Source organism: Scyliorhinus canicula, chromosome 12 (genome assembly GCF_902713615.1).
Source record: "Scyliorhinus canicula chromosome 12, sScyCan1.1, whole genome shotgun sequence".
Lineage (NCBI taxonomy): Eukaryota > Metazoa > Chordata > Chondrichthyes > Carcharhiniformes > Scyliorhinidae > Scyliorhinus > Scyliorhinus canicula.
The window spans coordinates 83025949-83046599 of NC_052157.1; the positions used below are offsets into that span (position 1 = coordinate 83025949).

Sequence of the window (20651 nt, forward strand, 5' to 3'; positions counted from 1 at the left end):
GCTACAATATTGCGTGTACTACAGATGAACAGCAATACGCATTAAACTGCTTCGCCTAACACTATAACAAAGAAACGTCAGCAGGCGGGGCAAATGATTATTTTCACTGCAGCAAATTTAATTCCCTGAACATATTTCCCATGATCTGCATGGATATATCAGCACCCGATAGATTGCAGCAGTTGAAAAAGGCGGCGAACCATAACCATAACCATGATAGTAATGAATTGTCAAGCTTGCAGGAGGCGCCGACATCTGCTCACGGAGCAGAATGAATTTTACACTTTAGCGCCCCAGTCCTTTGGAATGAAGTACGTAATCGCATGCATTACTCAATCTGTGTTTCGAACAACATTGGTGTTGTTAGGTATAGCTTCCAAGTCTTGAAATTAGACCCTGAAGCACAATTTACTGTTCGTTGCATTTAGATTCTGTTGTACACTTATGCCTTTCGCTCACCTTGACTTCCACCTTGAAGGGTAAAGTTCACTCCTTCTCAAGTTTCCAAATTACAATTAACTGCGCAGATCATTATTTCACAAATAAATTATCAATTCTAAAGCGTTTAATCAACTCATCCTAAAAATGTGTTTCCTTGCGCACCATGAAACTACTCCGTGGTTTTATAGCATTCCATAATTTGTGTTCTGTGCTCTTCATTCCAATGTCCAAATCCTCAATGCAAATCTTGAGCAAAATTGGTTCCAGAAACAAATCATTGAGGCCTATTCAATGCTAGACAATTTGGCCGTGTTCTCGCTCCGCTTACTTCAAAAAAAGAACGCTTTGTTCTATTACCACTTATCCGCTGCCAACAGATTATCTGAACATATGTATGAACATTTTGTATTACACCTCATCCAAGATCGATTAAAATCCAGAATAAATTAAATAAATAGTAGTTATTGCACACTCTCTATTTTACTTCCCAGAAAAAAGGAAAATGTCTGGTCAAGGACGATTTATCCCTTTGAAATCAATGATGCATTTTCATTAATAATTTTATCTTTGACATAGGTTATTCTCGTTGGAATTTAGAAGGATGAGGGGGGATCTTATGGAAACATTTAAAATTATGAAGGGAATAGATAGGATAGATGCGGGCAGGTTGTTTCCACTGGCGGGTGACAGCAGAACTAGGGGGCATAGCCTCAAAATAAGGGGAAGTAGATTTAGGACTGAGTTTAGGAGGAACTTCTTCACCCAAAGGGTTGTGAATCTATGGAATTCCTTGCCCAGTGAAGCAGTTGAGGCTCCTTCATTACATGTTTTTAAGGTAAAGATAGATAGTTTTTTGAAGAATAAAGGGATTAAGGGTTATGGTGTTCGGGCCGGAAAGTGGAGCTGAGTCCACAAAAGATCAGCCATGATCTAATTGAATGGCGGAGCAGGCTCGAGGGGCCAGATGGCCTACTCCTGCTCCTAGTTCTTATGTTCTTATGTTCATATTCCAAAAAATACTAAACAAGGCGTTCAATGCTTTCCTGCACATGTACAATTTGACATCGTCAAACATGGTTGGTCAAAGTGCAGAAGAGTTACAGTCATAGGGGACTCTATAGTCAGGGGCACAGATAGGCGCTTCAGTGGACGTGATGCAGATTCCAGGATGTTGTCTTTCTGGTGCAAGGGTCCAGGATGTCTCAGAACGGGTAGCAGACATCCTGAAGAAGTTGGACCACAAAATCATGTCAACTTTAGACAGATTGGATAGCAAGAAGCTTTTCCCAGAGTTGGGGGCTCAATTACGAGGCGTCACGAGTTCAAGGTGAGGGGGAAAAGCTTAAGGGAGATATGCGTTAAAGTTATTTACACAGAGCGTAGTGCGTGCCTGGAACACATTTCCGGCGGAGGTGGTAGAGGCGGGCACAATAGCGTAATTTAAGATCTATCCAGACAGATACATGAATGGGCAGTCAGCAGAGGGATCCAGATCCTTAGAAAATAGGCGACAATTTTAGATAGAGGATCTGGATGGGCGCAGGCTTGGAGGGCCGAAGGGCCGGTTCCTGTGCTGTAATTTTTCTTTGTTCTTTGTTCTCTATGTACTGCGGGAGGAGAACACATATTGCAGCGAGTCTATATGCGTAGATATCAGGAAATAGAAGGGTACAGTCACAGTGTTGGGAGTTTACTACAATCCTAGCAACAGCCAGCGGGAGACAGAGGAGCAGATATGTAGACAGATTTTGGAAAGGAGTAAAAGCAACAGGGTATTGTGATGGGAGACTTTAACTTCCACAATATTGACTGGGACTCACTTAGTGCGGAGAGACTTAACATGGCAGAGTTTGTAAGGAGCATACAGTCTGGCGTAAAACAATATGTAGACAGTCTATCAAGGGAAGGGGCTATACTGGACTTGGAATGGGACAATGAGCCCGGCCAGGTGGTCGAAGTGACAGTCGGGAAGCATTTCGAGAACAGTGACCTCAATTCAGTAAGTTTCAAAGTGTTGGTTGACAAGGATAGGAGTTGACCTAGGGTGAATGTTCTTATTTTGGGGAAGGGTAACTAACAATTTAGGAGGGGACAGAAGAACCGAGATTGAGGGCAGGTATTTGAGGGTACATCAACATCTGACATGTTGGAGGCTTTCAAATGTCAGTTGAAAGGAAATCAGGACCTGCATGTTCCTGTGAGGAAGAAGGTTACATATGGCAAATTTCGGGAACTTTGGATAACGAGAAATATTGTAGGTCTCGTCAAATAGAAAAAAGGAGGCATTTGTCAGGGCTAGAATGCTCGATCAGAGGACACCTGAATTTAATATATGGAATGTAGGAACGAACTTAAGAAAGGAGTTAGGAGGGCTAAAAGAGGTCACGAAAAGTCATTAGCAAGCAGGGTTAAGGAGCGTGATGGAAAATCCTTACATGAAAAGCAAGAGGGTAGACAGGGAAAGGGTTTTCCAACTGAAGGACAGGGGGCCGGTTGTATATGTGGAGCCAGAGGAAATGGGCAAGGTACCAAATGAATACATTGCATCAGTATTCACCAAAGAGAAGGTATTGGAGGATGTTGACTCTGAAGAAGGGTGTGTAGATAGCCTGGGTCACACTGAGATCCAGGAAGCCGCAGTGTTGGGCGTCTGGAAATATATTAAGGTGGTAAGTCCCCAGGGCCTAGTGGGAGCTACCGCAGAATATTAAGGAGACAAGAGAGGAAAGTGCTGAGGTCTTGACAAAAATATTTGGATCCTCATAATTCTCAGCTGATGTCCCGGAGGACTGGATAATAGCCAATGTTTTTCCTTTGTCGAAGAAGGGTAGCAAAGATAATCCAGGGAACTACAGATGAGGCTTAGGTCAGTGGTAGGGACATTACTGGAGATAATTTTTCGAGACAGGATCTGTTCCCAGTTAGAAGCAAATTGACGTCTTAGCGAGAGGTAGCACGGTTTTGTGAAGGGGACGTCGTGTCTCAATAACTTCATACAGTTTTTCGAGGAGGTCAAAAATGATTGCTGGAAGTAGGGCAGTGGATTTTGTCTATATGGACTTTAGTAAGGCCATTGACAAGGTGCCTCATGGCAGACTGGTACAAAAGGTGAAATCACACGGGATCAGAGTTGAGCTGGCAAGATGGATACAGAACTGGCCAGGTCATAGAAGGCAGAGAATGGCAATGGAAGGGTGCTTTTCTGATTGGTGGACTGTGACTAGTGGTGTTCTGCATGGATCATTGCTGGGACGTTCGCTCTTCGGAGTATATGTAAATGATTTGTAAGAAAATGCAACTGGTAGATTAGTACGTTTGCCGACCACACACAGTTTGGTGGAATTTCAGACAGCGATGAGGATTGTCCGAGGATACAGCAGGATTTAGATCATTTGGGGACATAGGCGGAGAGACGGCAGATGGAGTTTAATCCGGCCAAATGTGAGGTAATTCATTTTGGAAGGTCTAATAAAGATTGGGTATATACAGCGAATGTTAGAAATCTCAAGAGTATTGGCAGTGAGAAATATCGAGGTGTATATCTCCACAGGTAACTGAAAGAGGCAACACAAGTTGAGAAGATTGTCAAGAAGGCATACGGCATGCTTGCCTTCATTGGCCGTGGCATTGAGTAATAAAATTGGCAAGTCATGTTGCAGCTGTTTATAACCTGAATTTGGCCACACTTGTCGAAAAGTGTTCAATTCTGGTCGCCACACTACCAGAAGGATAGACATAGACATAGAACATAGAACAGTACAGCACAGAACAGGCCCTTCAGCCCTCGATGTTGTGCCGAGCAATGATCACCCTACTCAAACCCACGTATCCACCCTATACCCGTAACCCAACAACCCCCCCTTAACCTTACATTTTTAGAACACTACGGGCAATTTAGCATGGCCAATCCACCTAACCCGCACATCTTTGGACTGTGGGAGGAAACCGGAGCACCCGGAGGAAACCCACGCACACACGGGGAGAACGTGCAGACTCCGCACAGACAGTGACCCAGCCGGGAATCGAACCTGGGACCCTGGAGCTGTGAAGCATTTATGCTAACCACCATGCTACCGTGCTGCCCCAAAGGATGTGGAGACTTTAGAGCGGGTGCAGACGATCTTTACCTGGATGCTGCCTGTTATGGAGGGCATTAGTTATAAGGTGATGTTGAATACACTCCGTTTGTTCTCACTGGAACGAGGGAGGTTCAGGAACGACATCATCGAGGTCTACAAAATTGAGGGCAAAGACAAGTGGGTCGTCAGAGACTTTTTCCCAGGGCAGAGAGGTCAATAACTAGGGGGAATAGGTTTAAGGTTTAAGATGCAAGGGGAAAGGTTAAGAGGAGAGTTTCGAGGCAGTTTTTGTTTTTCACAGATGCAAGTGGGTGCCTGGAACTCATTGCCGGAGGACGTGGTGCAAGCAGGAACCAGAGTGACGTTTAAGGGCAACTTGAAAAATACCTGAATAGGATGGGAATGGAGTGATCTGGAACCCGGAAACATTACCTTTTTCTGAGCATTTGTTTAATTGTTACCGCTATCCCAATGTCTTCAATACACTCCTATCCGACGCTGTTGAGAACTCGCGACTGTTTATCGTATGAAATTTATGTAACGCTCAATTATTCTCATACATCTTTTATGCTTATTGACGCCATATTAATTTATTTTGCTCACTGTGTCCGATGATTGATTTTATATAAAAATGAGGATGATAAAAAAAATTCCGTGATACCTGCTGATTCCTGGAGCTTGGTCAACTTCTTGATCGCTGTCAGGATATATGAAGAGACCGTGACAAATTCTCTGCTCATTGAGGTGCATATGGAAAGAAAATGGGGAAAACACGGCATAAGTTGAGACTTCCTGCAAAAACTTGACCTACCGGTAATACAAATCAAGGAGCCCTGGACTCAAAATTGTGAATCGTGATGTAGAGGTACAATTGGACAGAAAGTTCAGGGTGTTGGTCAGAACGCAGTTGATGAGCATACAGTAAATCCGTGAATGGGTAACCACCTAGCTGCATAAGAGAAACAGGCATGTAGTTTTTGTGCTAACTGAGTGTAGCTTGCTTGCCAAAAAAAAAATCAATTTCGATACTGTTAATGTCATTGATTTCTCGACGACGTGCACCCAGTGAAATGCACATGCAATTTGAGTGTGAAAGTTTCTTCGGGTCGGCGGACAAATAGTGACACAGAATTTTACAATCATTTGTTCAGGAAGCCATTTTTGTAACAGTGGACGTAAAACATGATGGCGGCCTGTCTCTCTTTTGCAATGCTGAATCATACACGAGTGAGACTGGCGATTAATTATTCTGTTGTGGGAGAATAAGCAGCGACAGATTGTGTTCAGCATTTCAGCTGATGCATATTTATTAAATTGGATGGGGTCCTGAAAGGGGATTTTCGGTATGTTGGTCAGGAACATAAAATGCAAGAGCTCAAAAGTGGTATCCCTAGGTTTGTGCTGAGTGGCACATGATGATCAACACATGAAGAGAAACATGGGTTTCAACAGTTATTTGGAGAATTGCTGCAAGTGGTGGTGTCTTTGGTTTCTGCATATTTGGGAACATTCCGAAATTCGTTGGACCAGTAAATGATGGACACCTTGGCCTGACGAGCATTATTCTTGTGAAACAAATTTGCCATTTCTCTTTGGGAGTAATGTGTTGCCTTAACAAGTGGATGGCAACAGCGGGATAGCTAAATTCAGATGAACGTAATATTGGTAACGGTAAAGTAGAAACATAACAAGATCAATTGAAAAGGAGTCAAACGCGAGCATCAATTCAACTTAGAGTGCGGAATGAAGCTACAGTCGAAATTAAATACGGTCAACCATTGAACATTCCTTGATGGAATATTGGTATCGCAGGCTGGGACATAATTTTTTTCTATTTATTAAATTAGACAAACCAAAAATGTTTTTCCAAATTAAGGGCCAATATAACATGGCCAATCCACCTAACCTGCATTTCTCTGGGTTGTGGGTCTGTAATCCAGGCACACAGTGACCCAAGGCATGGATTCGAATCCAGGTCCTCAGTGGCGTAGACAGCAGTGCTAACCATTGTGCCACATGTCTACCTTCGCTGGGAGAGCATTTATTGCACATCCCTGAGTGGATACATAGTCAAACACGTTTTCGTTTTTTATTTAGAGAACCCAATTATTTGTTTTGCAATTAAGGGACAATTTAGCGTGACCTATCCAACTAGCCTAGACACCTTTGGGTTGTGGGGGCGAACCACACGCAAGCACGGGGAGAATGTGGAAACTCCACATGGACCGTGTACCAGTGCCCGGAGAAATCCTGGGAGCTCCGCGACGTGAGGCAGCAAGGCGAACGGACTGCGCCACCGTTCTGGTTGTTCAACACCTTTCTGAGCATCTTAAGATACACAAATTCCAGCCACGCGAGGGCTACACATTTCCTTACCTATTTAAAAGATAATATTGTGTGATAATCGACAATAGCTTTTTGGTCATCAGGAATATTTTAATTGCAGTTGATTAGTGAATGCAAATTTTACCATCCGCCGTTGCAAGATTGAAACCCTGGACTCCAGAATATTGTCCTGCGCCTCTGGATTCAGAGTCCAGCGAAAATCGCACAATGTTCCTGCGTTGCTCAAATCTATATTGATGTATTAACTGTCACTGAAAAACTATAAAATTACGTAACCAGGGTTCGAGCAAACTTCGAATGAACTGATCACATGGGGGATTAAAAGGGGCCAGTTGCGTCTCTAGATTCCCGTTCAATCTGGATAGACACATAAATGGGCATGGGCGGGGTGTGTGGAACTTTGTCTGAAGTGAAGCCGATATAAATTAAATGAGCTGAAGTGAACATTAAAAGAATATATAAAAAATTATAGCTGAAGAAAATAATTAGCTTGTATTGTTCATAATTTAACCTTACAATGAACAGATTTTGTCAGGGTAAATGTCACACAATCGAATGTTCGATCTTAGCAAACAATTAGACGGGAATTTGTAGGCAGTGAATTTTACCAATTGAGCATTTCCTAAAGTTGTTTAATCGAAAAAAAAGAATAAGGTAAAAGGTGGCAAAGCCCAAAGCGTTGTAAAAAATGTCTATGCATACTTTCACACGACTGGAACAGTAAGAAGATGCAGTACATTTCAGACCTGGGACAGTCAGAAGTTGAATAGCACTTTTTGAAATGAAATTAAATGGAAATCGCTTATTGTCAGACATTTGGGAACGGCAACCTGGAAGACCGGTTTTGGGTCTTAGAATTGCAAGAAATGGAAAAATATAAAAATCCCTGGAACGGTACATCATCAGAAAAGGTCCTTCGGATCTCCAAGCCTGCGCCGCCCATGTTGCCCATCCATCCAGAAACATTCGACACTTCCAGGGTCCATATCCCTCCATTCTCGTTGCATTCCTGTATTTGTCAAGAAGGCCCTAAAACGTTACTCTCGTACTTGCTTCCACCACCTCGTCCGGCAACCCGTGTAAAGCACCTGCACACCTTTGTCTATAAAACGTCCCTTTCACATCTCCTGTAAACATTTCCCTTCCCATGTTAAATCTCTGGCACCTATTAATTGATCATTCCACACAGATAATAAGCTTCTACCTCGCCACTCATCATTTTGTTCACATCCATCAGACCAATCCATCCTTCCGACGATCCACTGAGAACATAGCAAGCTTATCCTTTCTCTTCTCAAACACAATGCCCTCTATACCAGGCACAATCCTGCCAATCCTCTTCTGTAGAAACGCCCCCCCCCCTCCAGAGCCTCCACTTCATTCTAGTAGTTTGGTTGACTAAAAGTAAACACTATGTTCCACGTGTGGCCTATTAACGTCTATTACTTTGGCATTTTGAAAAGTCAGTTCCCTGCCCGAAGAAGGCTAGCATTTTGTTTGCCTTTTTAGCTAATTTACACACTTCTGTTGCCAGTTTCAGTTTCTTGGGGATGTTTTCACCGAGGCCCCATTTCCTTCCAGTAGTACAAATTATTCTATAATTTACTGTATATTTACAATTGATATAAGGCCTTCGAAAACTGGTTTCTCGGCGGCGTTCACCCAGTGACGGGACATTGCGTAACAAAATTGGCAAGTCATGTTGCAGCTGTTTATAACCTTAATTTGGCCACACTTGTCGAATCGTGTTCAATTCTGGTCGCCATGTGTACGCGTAAACTGTATCTGCCATTGATCTTCCAAAGCCCTTAACACGTCTGTATCCTTCTGTATCCTCTGAGAGTCCTCATCGCTATCCGAATTCCACCAACCATCGTGTCAGTCGCAAATTTTCCATCACCACCTTCGTGTCGTCCATAAATTTACAAAGCAAAAATTAAGATCAAAAACAAGAGGAATCGTTGTTGCAAGTGTTTTCAAGATTAGACGACATTTTAAAACAGCTCTTTTCTCTTTCTATTTGTCATGCATTACATTTCTTGTTGATTTTATGATTTATTTATCTTCAGTGATGGAAGTGGATCATTTATGTGAACAAAGGTTTGTTTACACGTTTTAAATCTCTTTATCTATTTGCATTATGAGTATTCATTGCATAATGTAACGGGTGGCTTACTTCAAAATGATTGTCTGTTTAAATTTGATTATGGGCATAATATTTTAAAAGCGTTGGAGGGCTTTTTGGTGTCAATATCCTTGTAACGCCTGATTATTTTTCGGTTGCAGTTTATACAAAGACTTCAGTCCAGAAGACATCTATTCGGCACAGGAAATTTACGCTGACACTCCGAAAGAGTATACCACTAATGTCAATGCACTATTCGCTATACCCACCAAACCTTTGGACACGGCGGACTATTTAGGAAGGGGAAACTACCTAATCTGCACATCTTTGCATCCTGGAGGGAAACCGAAGAACCCGGAGGAAAAGGCATAGCACGATTGCATAGCGGTTACCACTGCTCCCTCACTCAGCCAGGGACCCTGGTTCAATTCCGAACTTGCATGACAGTCTCTTTCGAATTTGTAGGTTGCCCCCCACATCTGTGTGGGTTCCCTCCCACAGACCAATGATGTGCAGGTAAGGGGGATTGATCTTGATAAGTTGGAGCTTCGTGTCCTGGGATGTGCAGGGTAGCTTCCGGTCATAGTACGGGGTAGTGGACCCAGGCATGGTACTTTTTCAGACTGTCAGTGTATACTTGATAAATTTAATTGTCGCCATCTGCGCTGTCGTAATTGTATGATTCTGATTCACAGTTCTCCGTAATCCTTGCAGACCCGAGGAGGATGGACAAATGCCACACAGTCACCCAAGGTCTGAATTCAACACAGGTTACTGGCGTTGTGAGAAAGCAGTACTAATTACTGGACATTTTGTTCAATATGATTCCGCTTTGTTTCCTTCAATTATATTATTCATTTATAACTATCACAATTAAATGTTGTGTTCTGATATTGCAGGGCGATATTTGTGGGAGCATTTAACGTTCAATGTTAAACATCGCCCAAAAAAAATAATTGTCTGAAAGCAGTTAATATTTAACTTAACGTTTAGCTTCATCAGCTGAACAATGAAGAAGAAACTATCTCATTTTATCACAAATTTATTGCAATTAAATATGTTTCGCACTTACAAACACCGGTGTGCTGGATTTGTAAACGGGATGGAAGGTGGGGTGGGGTGGGGTTAGGAGGTAGGGGGGGAACCTTGAGGGGAGGATTTTCCCAAATTATTAATTGACCACCTCAACATCGGAATGCAGCAGGAGCTGAAGTGCAGTGTCCTGGCACACATCCCCTCTGATATCATTTCTGGGTGTTCTTTCGCAGTACACAGTTAATGGTGGTTGATTAATTGGCTGCAATATCTGTCACGCAGATATCTCACATCAGCTTTCAGGTGGCTCACATGTATCAACTAAAGCATTAAACGTTGTTAACATATTTTATTTAATCACTGAAGCTTCTAAGGATGAAGGGAGACTGGCAAAAAAACTCATCTGAAAAGAACTTGCAAAATCACATTTCACTGTAGCTTTGAATCACCTGGGAGGACATTCATTCTGTCAGCAGTGTCAATGAAGAACTAAATAGCACCAGCATCGAGGCCTTGAAGTCCTTTGGGCGTCCGATATGCTTAGGATGTCAACTTTTGACTTTGGATGACAGTATGTTTGACAGTGCTGGTTGCAAAGAAAATCTTCTGCATCCAGCACAAGGAAGGATCCCAAACTAGAGAAATACAAAAGGAAATCGTCAAAGACACGTTGTAGACTTATCTCGTGATATGGAACATAGTTGTCAAACGCTGAAAATAAACGTATTTTGTGGAAAACCCTGATTGAAGGGTCACAACTCTTCGGAAACACCTGAAGCTTAGAGGAGGACTGGAAAATGGTAACCGGCGACAAATACGACATTTTGGAAACTCCTGCAAGTGATGGATAAGAGCTGTGGCTCAACTGTCACGCTTTTCAGTCTTTCAATGACACACAGAATACATGGGCGGTAACACAGAGTATCTTAGGTGAAGAATCATACACGTTAGCGAGTGGTCACCTGTCCATTCCAGTTCTGTCCACTGTAGTTACTTTCATAGAGTTAAAATCGTTATGACAAATCAACATAAAGAAAAGATTAAAATATCGATCCCTTTAATTATATTTCCATTTTAAGCATATGCATGCACGCGAAGCACTGATGATATATAACTTTAACCTCCCCTATAAAGTCTCCCGATTTCTCGTGCCTCTGCAAGATTGAAAAATGTCTTGTAAACGAAAACGTGTTAAAACTCACCAAGTATCAGGCTAAGTGGCCCAAGGTAGCGCTGCAGCTGCATTTTTCATTCAACAGAGCGGAGCTTGAAGCGGTGGGCGGGGGGGGGGGGGGGGGGCGGCCTGGACATTAAACTTGGCCAGCCTTCAGAGCATGCCTGAATCCTCCCACATCAGTTGTTTTGTCGAGCATTTGCGGAGCACGGGCGCCCCAGATTCATGAATCGTGCAGAAAATTATTGGCCATTGTCCACAGTACCTTCTCTAAAATCTGAAATTTCTGTACTTTACGAATTCAATCCTTTCGTGACTCGCCAACTTAATGTTGACGACTAGACTCCTGGCCTAATTATATCGCAATGTTTACCAATTTTCGGCCTGCATGTTATTTCTGCTTCTTGCCTCTATTTGGCACGAAGCATTAAATCTTACTTACGGTTTGCAAAGCACGCATGACTGTTGTAACATGCGAATCCTCATAATTGGGCAGCTAGGTGGGAGGAACACAAGCACTGCTGCTTCACAGCCCAACTGACCCAGGTACCATTTCGTCCATGCGTGTGTGCCTGTGTGGATCTTTCACTGACACGCTATGTCTGCGTGTGTTTCCTCCGAGCTCCAATTTCATCCCACAGCGCAAAAATCGTCAAGGTAAGTGGATGGTCATGCTCACATGCTTAAACATGTACAGATTAGGGGGTGGGGTTGTGGGGTGTTGAGGCGCAGAAGTGGGCCTCCAGCGTGTGCTCTTTCAGATGGTAGGTGCACACTCGAAGAGGCTGAATGGTCTCATTGAAGACTGTTAGAGTTCTATGACTTTATGATTCACTGAAATGCTTTCTTCAGGAGATTGTTCTAGTTTGACATTCATGACCAGCGTCTCATTTCTGTATCCCCATTTCCGGTTATAATACTGAAGCCATAGATGGCTTGAAACATTTTCTTTCAAGATCATTATGCGGAATACAAATTGCAATAATTGGATAACATATATTTGTCTAGAACTTGCCCTCCTGTTCAGTTTAGATTTTAATTTGGCACAATGGTACTTTTCACAATACTGCTATCAAGTTATCTTTCAATTCCACCACTTGTAAAAAGCTCGTGTTTTATAAGTTATTGACATGATTACTGTGTCAAGAGATAAATTCCATACAAGGATGATTGTGTCGAACTTCCACATTCTCTCCGTCTCCGAAGGTTTCCTCCAGCGAAATTGGTTCCCTCCACAGTCCATAAATGCGGAACTCAGGTGGATCGGACATGCGAATTTTCGGACGTTTCGAAGGATTAGGTGGGATTGCTTGTATAGACTGGGGGATTGTGTTTATGTAGGATGCTAATTCTGATGTTTCGTTCAGACGCACAGGATCGGATAGCATCCTTCTGCAAAGTCGGCGTTCTGTACCTATATGAGACCGATAAATTGGCAGCAGAGTTGCGTATTTTCCATGCGCTTTCTATTTTTTATTTATCTTCAAAACATTTGAGAACAATTTCATGGGGGGAAAGCATCAAATCTATTAATAATAAAATCCCTGCGGTGTTGAAGGAAGCAATTGGGCACATCGAGTCTTAATGGGCCTATGGAAAGATTACCCTATTTAGGTCCAGGGCTCCACTCGATTCCCGCAACCCTACGTAAACGTTTTGCTTTATAAATTTAGAGTACCCAATTAATTTATTCGAATTAAGAGGCACTTTAGAATGTTTAATTCACCTACCCTGCACATATTTGGATTGTAGGGGCGAACCCACGCTAACACGGGGAGAATGCGAAAAGTCCGAGACCCAGAGCCAGATTCGAACATGGGGCCCCGGCGCCCACTGTGTCCCCCTACATAATTCCTTCAGCACTGAGGGGAAATTTAGCATGTCATATGGACATCACCTTCATATTTTGGACTGTGGCAGGAGACCGGAGGATCAAATCGGGTGCAATGGGCATGATGGTTCTCTAGATCTAGTTAATTTTGGAGAGCTACATTTCGATTTTGTTTTTTTGTGACACGAAAGAATTTGTGTTTCATTTTCATCTGGTTTCCAATGCAGGATGAACGTGCAAGTTTGCAATTCCAAGTCGACAGACGGGCAGTCTATATCGGGGAACCTCCTGGGCCGTTCTTGCGGTGCGGTGTGAGGGAGAGCACAGATGTTTTCCACGGATTATCCGTTCGTTCACCATGATTTCCACTGCTCTAGATCTTTGATGTTGCAATCCAGTGTGAAACAATCCCAGCGAACGTTATGGAACACTGGTTCGGCAGAAAGTGCTCTGTCCATTTCCTTACATAAATATTTTGGAAGACATTTGAGACAATAGAGTGTTTAGCGGAAACGTTCTGAAGGGCTTAAGAGATAATTGAAGAGCTAGAATCATCCAGCTTGCAGTGAAAAGGAAGGCCATTCGGCCCGTATAGTGGGCATGGCCCTCACACAGCGCACCCGATTGACGCCCACGCTTATGTTCTATCTTCGTAACACAGTAACCCCACTCGACCCTCTGGACACGAAGGGGAAATTTAGCATGACCAATCCACCTTCCGTGCACATCTTTGGACTGTGCGAGGAAACTGAAACACCTGGCAAATCCCACGCAGACAAAGGAGAAAGGGCAAACTCCACACAGACCCGAGACCGTTATTAAACCCGGGCCCCTGGAGCTGAGTGACAGCAGTGCTAAACAATACTGCGTTTACATTATAGAATAGATGGTTGATTGAATTGAGACAGGAGATTGCAGAACCACAGGATGCTGGGAAATGGGTCTTGAAAAAAATCATTTCCTATTAAAGGTACTTTAGACGTGTTATTTAGAACAGTACAGCACAGAACAGGCCCTTCGGCCCTCGATGTTGTGCCGAGCAATGATCACCCTACTTAAACCCACGTATCCACCCTATACCCGTAACCCAACAATCCCCCATTAACCTTACACTACGGGCAATTTAGCATGGCCAATCCACCTAACCCGCACATCTTTGGACTGTGGGAGGAAACCGGAGCACCCGGAGGAAACCCACGCACACACAGGGAGGACGTGCAGACTCCACACAGACAGTGACCCAGCCGGGAATCGAACCTGGGACCCTGGAGCTGTGAAGCATTGATGCTAACAAGTACTGTCGAGTACTTGAAGATGCTGAATTCAATTGGTTGTTGAATGAAGCAGCGGCTTCACTGTCCTTTGCATTACATACAATTAACATGACGAAATGTCCTTTCCGATCTTAAAATGGACGGAAGTTCAGTCTCCCATGTCAAACGGAAACCTCTTATTGATCTGATGTCGAGGGGGAACGTCACTGAATACTAAGGACAGAATGCATTGGCTGAGACCATATCGGCTGGAAAGTGAAAACACGCGCATGGCTGACGAAACAAGATTTGTCTGTGATACCAGTGCCCTGTGACTCAATAAACCTCTGTTCTAAAGTGATATGGTTTAAGAGGATCGGTTCCACTTGCCTCGCTTGGTGAACTCCTGGTTCTTTTTCCTCAGTGTTCCCTGCATGTTCTTCACATTTGCAAATCATTCCTGACCTGTGTGGCGAAGGATGCGGCACGCGATCCGACGAATTCAAACAAAATGGCGATGCATTCCGCTTTTCCCTAGACCCGTGTGTCGCCCCCGTTCCGTTCGCTGGTTGCGTTCTATCTTCTCGCCGCTTGTCAATGCCATTTTGAATTCAGCACAGTTAGAAATTTTACATCCCAAGGGTAAAGTCCAATATGTCTGTTTCAGGTCACTAGCTTTCAAAGAACTGCTGCTTCCTCAGATGTATAAAGATATAGGTACCGGGAACATGTATATAGACGAAGTTAAACAGACAAAGCGATATTTAAATGCGAGCACTTGCATTTAGGTCTTTAAGTCTTTACAGATCGAGAGGGAGTGGTGATCCCACGTCGAAGAGATGTGAATTGCCTGTAGCCAGGACAGTTGGGAAAATTTCGCAAGCCAAGGACAGGTGGTGAACTCCTGGTTCTTTTTCCTCCGTGTTCCTTGCATGTTCTTCACATTTGCAAATCATTCCTGAACTTTGTGGCGAAGGATGCGGCATGCGATCCAACGAAGTCAAACAAATGGCGATGGATTCCGCTTTTGCGTGGCCCCGTGTTTTGCCCCCGTTCCGTTGGTTAATGTAATGCGTCATGAATCCAAGGACGAGTTGCGCCCTCACTCACGTGTGCGGAACTTGGCTACAAGTTTCTGCTCGGCGATTGAACGTTTTCGTGAGTCTTCACAGCTGCCTTAGAGAGCGCTTACACGAAGATAAGAGGCAGAGTGCCCTTGATGGCCGAAGTGTTCCGCGATTGGAAGGGAACATTCCTGCCTGGCGATTGTCGCCGGATGGCGGTTCATCCATTGTCGTAGCGTCTGCTTGGTCTCACCAATGTACCATGCTTCAGGACATTCTTTTCTGCAGCGTATGAGGAACACAACTTTGGCCGAGTCAGACGAGGATGTTCACTGTAACTGGTGGTTGGTATTCTCACGTGTAATTGTGGTAACAAGCCGATAATATGGCACGTCATCCAGAGATCGGCATGGCAAGGCTTTGTCTTGTCGTGAACAAAGAACAAAGAACATTACAACACAGGAACAGGCCCTTCGGCCCTCCCAGCCTGCGCCGATCCGAATCCTTCATCTAAACCTGTCTCCGATTTTCCAAGGTCTGCTTCTCTCTGTTCCCCGCCCGTTCATATACCTGCACAGATGCATCTTAAATGATGCTATCGTACCCGCCTCTACCACTCCGCTGGTAAAGCGTTCCAGGCACCCACCACCCTATGCGTAATACACTTTTCACGCACATCTCCCTTAAACAGTCCCCCTCTCACCTTGAAATCGTGACCCCTTGAAACTGACACCCCCACTCTTGGGAAAAGCTTGTTGCTATCCACCCTGTCCATACATCTCATAATTATGTAGACCTCAGTCAGGCCACCCCTCAACCTCCGTCTTTCCAATGAAAGCAATCCTAATCTACTCAACCTTTCTTCATTGCTAGCACCCTCCATACCAGGCAACATCCTGGTGAACCTCCTCTGCACCCTCCACAAAGCATCCAAATCCTTCTGGTAATGTGGCGACCAGAACTGCACGCAGTATTCCAAATGTGACGGAAGCAAAGTCCTATACATCTGAAACATGAGCTGCCAACTCTTGCACTCAGTACCCTTTCCGATGAAGGCAAGCATGATGTATGCCGTCTTGACCACTCTATCCACCTGCGTTGCCTCCTTCAGGTACAATGGACCAGACCTCCCAGATCTCTCTGTACATCAATTTCCCCCAAGACCTTTCCATTGGCCACATATTCCGCTCTTTAAATTGATCTTCCAAAATGCATTACCTCGCATTTGCCTGGATTGAACTCCATCTGCCATTTCTCTGCCCAACTCTCCGATCTATCTATATTTTGTTGTATTCTCTGATAGTCCTCCTCGCTATCTGCAAATCCACCAATCTTAGTATAATCTGCAAACTTGGTAATCAGACCACCTATACCTTCCTCCAGGTCATTTGTATATCACAACAGTGGTCCGAGCATGGATCCCTGTGGAACACCGCTAGTCACCCTTCTCCATTTTGTGACACTCCCTTCCACCACTACTCTCTGTCTCCTGTTGCCCAGACAGTTCTTTATCCATCTAGATAGTACACCCTGAACCCCATACGACTTCACTTTTTCCATCAACCTGCCATGGGAAAGCTTATCAAACGTCTTACTAAAGTCCATGTTTATGACATCTACAGCCTTTCCCTCATCAATTAACGTTGCCACTTACTCAAAGAATTCTATTAGTTTGTAAGACATTACATTCCCTGCACAAAACCATGCTGCTTATCACTGATAAGTCTATTTTCTTCCAGATGTGAATAGATCCTGTCCGCCAGTATCTTCTCCAACAGTTTGCCTCCCACTGACGTCAAGCTCACAGGTCTATAATTCCCTGGATTATCTCTGCTACCCTACTGAACCAAAAGGACAACATTAGCAATTTTCCAGTCCTCTGGGACCTCACACGTGCTCAAGGATGCTGCAAAGATATCTGTTAAAGCCCCAGCTATTTCGATCCTCGCTTCCCTCAGTAACCTGGGATAGATCCCATCCGGCCCTGGGATGTCCAACTTAATGTCTTTTAGAATACCCAAAACTTCCCCCTTCCGTATGACAAGTTGACCTAGAGTATTTAAACATCCATCCCTAGCCTCAACATCCGTCTTGTCCCTCTCCTTTGTGAATACAGATGCAAAGTACTCGTTAAGAATCTCACCCATTTCCTCTGAGTCCACGCATAAATTCCCTCTTTTGTCTTTGAGAGGGCCAATCATTTCTCTAGTTACCCTCTTGCTCCTCACATACGACTAAAAGGCTTTGGGATTTTCCTTAACCCTGTTAGCCAAAGATATTTCATGACCCCTTTTAGCCCTCTTTATTGCGCGTTTGAGATTCGTCCTACGTTCCCGATATTCCTTCAAAGCTTCATCAGTTTTGAGACGCCTCGATCCTATGTTGGCTTCCTTTTGCATCTTAGCTAGTCTCACAATTTCACCCGTCATCCATGGTTCCCTAATCGTGCCATTTCTATCTTTCATTTTCACTGGCACATGTCTGTCCTGGACTCTAATCAACGTTTTCTTAAAAGACTCCCACATTTCAAATGTGGATTTACCCTTAAACTCTTGCTCCCAATCCACATACCGTGCTCCTGCTGAATTCTGTTATACTCTGCCTTTCCCCAATTTAGTACTCTTCCTTTCGGACTACACTTGACCTTGTCCATGAGTATTCTTAAACTTAAGGAATTGTGATCGCTATTCCCAAAGTAATCATCAACTGAAACATCAACCACCTGGCCGAGATCATTCCCCAATACCAGGTCCAGTTTGGTCCCTTCCCGAGTTGGACTATTTACATACTGCTCTAAAAAAACTCTCCTGAATGCTCCATACAAACTCTGCTCCATCTGCGCCTCCAACACGACACAAATCCCATTCAATGTTGGCGAAGTTAAAATCTCCCATCACAACCACCCTATTGCCCCTACATTTTTCTATCATCTGTCTGCATATTTGTCCCTCTACTTCATGCTCGCATTTGGGAGGCCTGTAGTAATGTCCCAACAATGTTACTGCACCCTTCCTATTTCTCAGTTCCACCCATATTGCCTCAGTGTTCGAATCCTCCATCGAGCCCTGCTTAATCACAGCTGTGATACCATCTCTGTCGAGCAATGCAACTCCTCCACCCCTTCTACCTCCCTCTCTATCCCTCCTGAAGCACCTATAACCTGGGATATTCAGTTATCAGTCCTGCCCTTCCCTCAACCAAGTCTCAGTAATACCAATAACATCATATTCCCAGGTATTAATCCAAGCCCTAAATTCACCTGCCTTACCTGCTACATTTCTCGCATTGAAACATATTCACCTCAGACCCCCTTTCCCTTTGCGTTCATCATCTCTTCCCTGTCTACTCTTCCCCTTAGTCACATTGAGTTTATTGTCTCGTACCTTACTGGCTTTGGTTGCTACTTCTTTACTGACCTCTAACTTCCTAATCTGGTTCCCATCCCCCTGCCACATAAGTTTAAAACCTCCCCAACAGTTTTAGCAAAAGTATCCCCTAGGGTATTGGTTCCAGTCCTTCCCAGGTGTAGACCATCCGGTTTGTAATGGTCCCAACGCTCCAAGAACCGGTTCCAATGTCCCAAAAATCTGAACCCCTCCCTCCAGCACCATCTCTCGAGCCACATATTCATTCTGACTATTCTTGAATTTCTACTCTGACTGCCCCGTGGCACTGGTAGCAATACTGAGATTACTACCTTCAAGGTCCTACTTTGTAACGTATCTCCTAACTCCCGATTTTCTGATTGTAGGGCCTCATCCATTTTTTTCTATATCGTTGGTGCCGATATGCACCACGACAACTGGCTGTTCAGCCTCCCCCTTCAGCATGTCCTGCAGCCGATCGGAGACATGCCTGACACGAGCACCCGTGAGGCAACATACCATTCGGGAGTCTAGTATTCGACCACAGAAACGCCTGTGTTACGATTGAATCCCCTATGACTATAGCCTTGCCAGTCGTTTTCCCGCCCTTCTGTGTTGCCGAGCCAGTCACGGTGCTATGAGCCTGGCTACTACTGCCTTCCCCTGGTGAGTCATCTCCCCCAACAGTATCCAAAACAGAATACCTGTGTTGGACGGAGATGACCGCAGGGGGCACCTGCACTGCCTTCCTGCTCTTTCTCTGCCTTTTGGTCACCCATTTCCAGTCTCCGTAACCAATTCTAATCTGTGGTGTGACCTACTCACTAAACGTGCTATCCACGACGTCCTCAGCATCGCGGATGCTCCAAAGTGAGTCCATCCGCAGCTCCAGAGCCGTCATGCTGTCTAACAGGAACTACAGCTGGGCACACTTCCCGCAAATGAAGGAGTCAAGGGCATCGGCCGCGTCCCTCAACTCTCAGATTGCGCAAGAGGATCATAACACAGGTCTGGGATCTCCTGCCATTTTACCCTTTACCTAAAGTGATTACAAATATAGTAGCAAATAACTAATAAGTGAAAAGAATTAAATTTTGCTTAAAAATCACAATACTCACCAACACACGAAGAGTTACATTTCTCCCAGCAACTGCTATTTGGAGCACTTTCCTTACCAGACAATCAGGTCACTGCTTTGCTGTGCTGTCACCCTTCAAGGTAAGTTTTTAATATTTTAATTTTTTTATTTTTAATAAATTTAGATTACCCAATTATTTTTCCAATTAATGGGCAATTTAGCGTGGCCAATCCACCTACTCTGCACATTTTTGGGTTGTGGGGGCGAAACCCACGCAGACACGGGGAGAATGTGCAAACTCCACACAGACAGTGACCCAGAGCCGAGATCGAACCTGGGACCTCAGCGCCGTGAGGCGGTTGTGCTAACCACTAGGCCACCGTGCTGCCCCAAGGTAAGTTTTTAAAGAGTTAAACTTACCTTCCTGACAACCACGGTTGTTTTTTTTTTGGTTAGAGGAGGCGGTAGGGAGAGAAACACTGTGGAAGTGTTTCGGGTTTAACTGTCACTTGACAACAGCCCCTCCACAAACCACCTTCAAATTACGCTGACCGCACTGCACGCATGCAAATCTCCCTGAAACAGGGGACGGCTGGTTTGTTTGCTGAAAACAATGGTTTGTTTGAGGTTGCGTGATTATTTGAAGGCAAGTCGTGGTGGTGTGGAGAAGAAATTGTCAAGATATTCATCTTCATCGATGAAGCATTGAAGGCTGCAAAGAAGATGTTGCAGTTTCTCCGCTCCAGGGAAGTAATGGGCGACGAAGATTACTCGGTCTGTTGTGTCCCGTGTTTGTCTTCTGAAGAAGTTGGTGTGATTTGTTTACTGTGGCACATTGAAACTGTCAATCGATCAGTCGA

The 20651-nt window shown here is 44.2% G+C and overlaps 1 long non-coding RNA gene across 1 annotated transcript in view; it reads right to left on the reverse strand.

The window, feature by feature from the left end:
• Positions 1-5190: 5190 nt before the first annotated feature.
• Positions 5191-20651, reverse strand: part of LOC119974926 — a 68375-nt gene continuing 52914 nt past the window's right edge. The window contains exon 3 of the long non-coding RNA XR_005462609.1: positions 5191-5217. This is a non-coding gene — a long non-coding RNA (uncharacterized LOC119974926). The remainder of the gene's footprint in view (positions 5218-20651) is intronic.